Raw genomic sequence first — 7,299 nt, 5'->3', positions numbered from 1 at the left:
TATAAATATTGCCGGACAAGTAGAATTCTAATTTACTCACTCAAAGCTCTTACCTTTCCTAAAAGATGTCTTCGACAGTAAAAACTGTGCCTGATGCTGCTTCTTTATTCCTATCCAGTATTTATACCAACGTTTCCTTATCTTTTTGGTTGTCAATGACATGTTATAATTTGACTATTCATCGTTGAATGATGAAATGTAAAAATATTTTCAAGATTACCAAGAACTACTCAGTAACTGTTTGTTAGACTTCATATTAATAATTAGTGTGAAGTATTCTTTGAAAAATAAACTATCATTTTTCTCGTGATTATTACATTTCTTAGGCTTTTGTATAATCATTATCTTGAAGTATTTACGTTATAAAGAAAATTTCGCTGCCCAGAAATAAAAATATTTTTCCTATACTAATTCTTTTGCGGTGTACACTCTAAAACAGCTACCACTCGTAGTAAAAACTATAATTGAGTCATCATTAGTTTCGAAGAAATCAATTTTTTTTTCTATTTCAAGTAATGTATAGGGATCATTTTCACATCATAAATTAAATAGTATGGTGTGTAATGAGGTAAAGGTTTAATTGCATCACACCTCATATATTTCTAAATTATATTTACAGGATGTTTAATATAAATCTTAATACCTAACTCCCTTTGTCAACAACAATTACAACTCGAGAATGTATAAATATAGGATTACTGATAGAATAAATTAGTCTATTATCACCAACCGTGTGTTTTCTTGTTCCTTATTTCCTTTTTTTTTTTTTTAGTTTCTATTCCGCTATCACGTATCTTCTATTTATTATTTGCAGATTACATTATTTTTCAAGTAATGTTGAAAGGTTCAAGATTCATTTGATTTCTAAGTATCTTTCGTTTGTCTGATTGTTTTGTTTTTATTTTTAAATCCACTTTTAGATATCCAATTTGTTTTTTAAATATGAAGATTTGTCTTCACATTTAATATCATAACTTACAATTTAATATTACATTGAAAATATCAATGTTTCCGATAATTCCTTTTTATTTTTAAAAATCATAATATTTCTTCTCTAACTTTCCATTAGATGACAATAATTTAAAATTGTTAATTATCATATTATTGCTAATTGAAATGAATTATTTAAAAAAAAATTTATTCCACGAACCGAATAATTTGCGAACAAAAATAGGAACATATATTTAAAAACACAGTTATGTGCACAAATTAATTATCTAAAAAATCGAATGAAAAAATTGTATATATAATTTTTCAGAGGTCGTTTTGGATAACCACATTATACCAGTGGTTCCAAAGCGAACATTTTAAACAATCCAATAATAATAAAAATGCTGGTTCGGTTGTATAAATGAAATTGAGAATAACCCAACATTTTTTTATAAAACGAAAATTAAAAGGACTTCACCTACCCAAAACAACTACTTAGAAATTATAGGTGACGAGTTGATAAAAGTTGGTTTTGTTTACGAAAATAATGTTTAAATATGTTCTTTATAAATAATGCAGTAGAAAAAAACAATATGTAAGACAATATATTTGAAATGATTGATTGTCCTCTGTTATGCAGACCAGGGCCCTGTTTCATAATGGAACTAATAGTATTAGTAAAAAAGTACAAGGGTACAAGTTACAAAGTACAAGCTTAATACTTGTACCGGGAGAAGTGAGTTCAATTGTACTATTGAAAAAGTACAAGTAAACATTAGAGAAGGTTATGTATTCTTATCATTGGTAGATCGTGAAACCATTTAGCTGTGATTGCGTTCAAAAATCATTTTAAGAATTAAATTTTCATCATATAGAGGTATTTTTTTTAAAGTAGCAAGTATTAAAGTATGAAGTACGAAAAACACCGTTGTTTCACACATTTCCGGACGACATTATACTAAAAGCATAAAATAGCAGGCATTAATGAAGATATTGAAATGATAACGTAGATGAAAGTTAGTGTTGCTGGAAAGAACATCCCTAGAAGAAAAATGAACAGTGTCAGCTCTGAAACTACGAGATCAAATTAATGAAATGTGTCGTATGTCATCTACTAATTTCAATCACATTGGCAACATTCACTTAAACAGGGGAATAGGATGTTATAATAATAAGGAATAAGATGGTGATACGGAGTGATATCATAAAAAGTGACTAAAATTGACAAGGCGTGAATAGTTAATAACAATAATTACCTTATAATAGTTAGCTAATGTTAGACTAGCTATTCACTAATCTAACATTAGCAGTTTAATTATAGGGTGTCTGATTTTAAAATGGGTCAATTCTGAAATAAATATATACAAAAAATGATTCTGTATCTATTTCGTTATTAACATGTCTCACTTCATACATGTTATTTTCTTGGAAGACTGTTGATTAACCCTAAGTAATATATAAAAGGAAGATGTTCTGAGTGTGTTAAAAAAAAAAAAATCAAATAGTAATTAAAATATCTTATGTGAGCCAACTTTTCTCTCTAAGGGCTAAAGGGGTAAATGAAAAAAAAAGTATGTTACGTAATAATCCCTATTCTATTTATATGACTTTCCCTTGTATCTGTATGTTGGTATGTATATTCTAAATCAACTGTAATTTGTATGTCTGTATCTATGCATAATGTTGTACCTTGACTTATATTACTCGGTTTTAAGGGTTTTTAATAATTGTATTTGGTGCCTTAGTTATTATAATTCTATTATATTAATGTTTCCTCTTATTTGGTAAATAAATACAAAAATACAATTCTGGATCTATTTCTTTATTTATATGTCTAACTTCATACATATTATTTTCTAATACCTTTACTTGCATACATCTTTCTTCTGTAGGGTTTTTTTTTTATTTTCATTACAAAGGTGTATACATATGTTATAGGTGCATATATTTGTGTGTACTTTTTATGCACCATATCAGGATTTACTAACTTCATGTACATATAATCAAAAAATCCGTAGTTCCATTGATATGTGTCCATTGATATGATAGTTCAAGTGATAACAAACTTAAGATATTTTTAGTGTGATGTTACATTGACTAATATTTAATGCTACATTGGTTCCTAAGGATGAGATTTGTTCATATTCAGCATTAATTTTTAAAATCATTCTATTAATTTTAGTTAAAGCACACTTTAATTATGTTTCATAAATATTAATAATTCATATTTATCTGCTCATGATTAAAATTATCTCCCAGAGATAATAAATTTATGATGTTTTTAGAATTCTGTTACATTGACTAAAATTTAATGTTGTATTATACAATTGGCTCCTCAATAGGGCTGCTCATCCTGGGAAATGCTGACTATTACTTCTGAAAGGGAAGATCTATGCAAGAAAGGATGCAGAAAGATGTAAAGGAAAGTGAAATAGAGGTTTATGCTTTAGATTCACATGATTGTCAGATTTTTGTAGTTAATAAGTCAGTTTTTCTAAGAATCTTCTATTGATTTAAAATATTCCAGTTATGTGAACCTAAATCATAAAATGACTAGTTATATGTTACCACATGGAAAATTTATAGAAAATTCTTTTATATTGCAATGTCTCAGAAGATAGGGCCATGGCCCCGAAACGTCGTGTTTATGATTTATACTTGATAAAAATGATTAAAAAAAGAAGATTATTTTCGATGCACCTTACTTATTTAGTTTTATATATTTTTATTATTATTAAGTAGGTCGTACTTAATCCCAAACGACTGGCGCGTGCCAGACAAATATTCTTTAGCTTGTCTAATAAATGAACTAGTGATTAATTTTTATCTACATTTTGTATATTTAATAGCATGTTAGTAAAGAAAAGTATATGTCCACCTGTTATAGTTCTATGAATATTTTCGGTTGTCAAAGGTTATGGCGATTATTAATGATTAAAGAATATTTATATTTGTAAAAATGTAAATATTACTACACTGTAAGAATACAGATGAATAATTAATACAAATCTGCGAATTTAAATTGATTATTTATCACTATAATAAATGAAAAAGTGCTTCAGAATCATTATGCTAATACCAAAATATCTGATATGTCCACTTACATGCCTTTAGTTACCGCTTTGGCGGCATTATAGAATAAAAAAATACTAGGTTTGCCCGTGCGAGAACTCTCGCTTCAGATATCTATCCTTTTTCCTATTACTTTTGAAATATAAACGATATTAGGCAATATGTCTATTCGTATAAACCATATAATATTATCTAGAAAGTCTATTTAAAAAATAGAATTGGCAAAGCTTACTTTTTAATCACCATCTTGAAGTAAAATTACCTGGCCCACGGCAAATCACTTTCGTTTTACAGTTATGATATATTAACCTGAGACCTCACAGCTAATCAAGTACTATTCTAGCTAGCTCTTATTACCAAGTCTAATCCGTGACATCCTATAGTTATTATATTGCGGATTTGTTATACATAGTATCGAAATAAATTGATTTAAAAAAAAAATGAATAAATAGATAGATAAATTCTGTCGTTAATATTTAATATGTAAAAAATTGGGTTTTTACAGATATATTTTATGAGTTTTATTCCATTCATGTTTCATATTTAAACATGCAAGGACAACTTTAGACTGCTGGAAAACTAGCCATTTATTATTAGAATTTATTACACAGTTGGATAGCTGGCCTTTGTCTCCTGCGGAGTTCTTCATCAGCCAATAGTCCGTCTTCTTGCCCTTGGTGACCTCAGTGCCGATTAGAATATTTTCCATTTTATAATATTTTTTAAACCATATTTAATGTCTAGTAAGTATAGTAATATCCTTGCCTGAATAGTAATATTTGAAAGATGTATGGTTTGCATCAATGGCCACAGAGACTGGTCCAAAATTGACTACTGCTGATTGCAACGCTAACTCGTCACCTCGGGGAATAAGTTTGTATCCTGTGACTGTGGTTCCAACAGTCGAGTTGTTAAATTCACATTCTGGGTTTTCCTAAGGGAATCAAAACATGATCGTATAGTGATTATTTAATTTTAATGCAATATTTAAAAAATATATAATTCAGTCAAATTTTTAAAACTATTCTTGAATTGATACAAAGATTAGGGTATCTTCACTGTTTTTATCTCTTCCTCGTCTTCCGCGTTCTCCCCTAGATAGCCAGGTCAGGTAGTATAAAAAGGAATTCTGTGGTTCTCCAGAGATCACCTAGGCTTCTATTGAGGTTTCTATGCACCTCAGTTGGAAAGGGCCACATTAATATCCTTTGCTCAGAAAAAAGCTTGCACGTTTGGAGAATGCATTTTGCTCATCTTTTCTACGTTCGCAAAGAGGTCTAGAACCAATATGGAAATTTCTGAAAAGATGGGCTTTGGTACGGTTGTGCCCAGTTCGTAAGATAAAAACATTTTAATCGTTTTCTTTTTTGATCTTTAATCGTTAATAAAATATTAACAAATTTTGTTTTATATTTCTAATTACTTCCATAACCTCTATCGCTGAATTCATGGGTTTTCCAATTATCTATAAAAGTATCGGTCAGACACAAAATACGTACATTACTTTTTTTTTTTATTTATTTAAATTTAAATTATTTGTTTTTCTAAATGGAAACCTTAACATACCTACCAGTGCAAATACCTTCTATTAAATTAGTGGAAAAATTTACTACCTCGGCTATGTAGGGGTAAGCTTTTTCAGAGTCGATTCCATTGTTTTTTTTAACATATTCAAAAGCATTGACCGGCAAACCACCATGGCAACCACTATTTCCATGTTTTCAGCAATCGACCAAGTTCTGTTCGCTAAGAGACACAAGATAGCCAGTATGCAAGAAATGTCGACCTTCAATAGCCCCGGTCTGTGGAACCAAATTGTTATTGTACACTTGTATTTAAATTGAAAATATTCCATAATTGCACAGCATGATGAATGCTAACGAAAATACGCAGAGGAGAGAATGCCCAGCACGCTCCACAATTGTGTGTTTGCTCTTAGACACGTGATTGTAGTAACCACAGCTATAGCAGTAACCAATCTATTTCCTACAGACCACAGCTATAGCAGTAACCAATCTATTTCCTACAGACCAAAGCTATACCAGTGACCAATCTATTTCCTACAAACCACAGCTATAGCAGTAACCAATCTATTTCCTACAGACCACAGCTGTAGCAGTAACCAATCTATTTCCTACAGACCACAGCTATAGCAGTAACCAATCTATTTCCTACAGACCACAGCTATAGCGTAACCAATCTATTTCATTTTCGGTGCTGATTTAAATGCCAAGGATGAGATGGGGCTCCATAACCACGAATTCTCGACGGGTTGAGAGGGCGAACATAGTTATCATTCCTCAATTCACGTTTTAACCTTCTTTCCCTCTCTCCTATTTACAGGTTTATTGGTCCTAACCGTAATCCTAATATTCTTAAGTTATTTATCTTTAATGGCCTAGGTTCCCGCATCAATTCAATTATATGCCTTGATGAACATTCCTCTGATCATAGCCCATTAATCCTAAATCCTCCTACTACTAAATCCTCTCTACTGTCACTCATCGGAGGCCCCAATTAATTGGAACCGCATTCACCAAATACTGTTCGACAACATTGATCTCAAAGTAATCCTGAAAACTCAAGAAGACCTTGATTTAAAGTACAAGAAGCTGTTTGTACTGCTTCCTCTCCTAATCAATTTGCAAGAACTCTTACTATAAGTATTTACACCATCTCACAAACAAAATCCTCATCAAATAACGCGGTGGCAACATACTAGATCACTATGAAAAACATACCAGACACCCAACCAACCGCCGCCGTGGGAACACCAAAGAAATAAAAATCAATCCCTCTGGCCTGATTCGAACTAGTGCTACTAAAATCACAACCCTGTTAAAGTTGGCACTTAATGGCCACATACCTCCTAAGCCAGATAATCCCTTTCATGTCTTATATCTTTTACTAACCCTAACTTTCCGCAAATCTCCAGGACACGACCTTCTTAAGGATCCTACGCTAGCTTCCACCCAAAGCATTTATATTCCTCACATGCCTCTACAATTGCATCCCACGTCATACCCACTTTTCTCGTCAATGGAAACATTCGACTACAATCCTTTTCCTAAAATCTGGTAAACTTTCCAACACCCTAAACACCTTACAGACCAATTATCCTTGTTAAGCCACCTCAATTCGACATAGTCTCCTTGTTGGAAAGCTTAACTAAAAAAAAATAAATAAACGCTGGCTCGGATAAAACATTTATTCGTAAATTAAATTAGATCAAATACATAAATTAAATTAAAAACAAAGAGAAACCTTCTAAATAATATTGGACCCAATTAACAAAAA

Source organism: Halyomorpha halys, unplaced genomic scaffold (genome assembly GCF_000696795.3).
Source record: "Halyomorpha halys isolate HHAL.00 unplaced genomic scaffold, Hhal_1.1 Scaffold177.1, whole genome shotgun sequence".
Lineage (NCBI taxonomy): Eukaryota > Metazoa > Arthropoda > Insecta > Hemiptera > Pentatomidae > Halyomorpha > Halyomorpha halys.
This window is presented reverse-complemented; position numbering follows the sequence as displayed.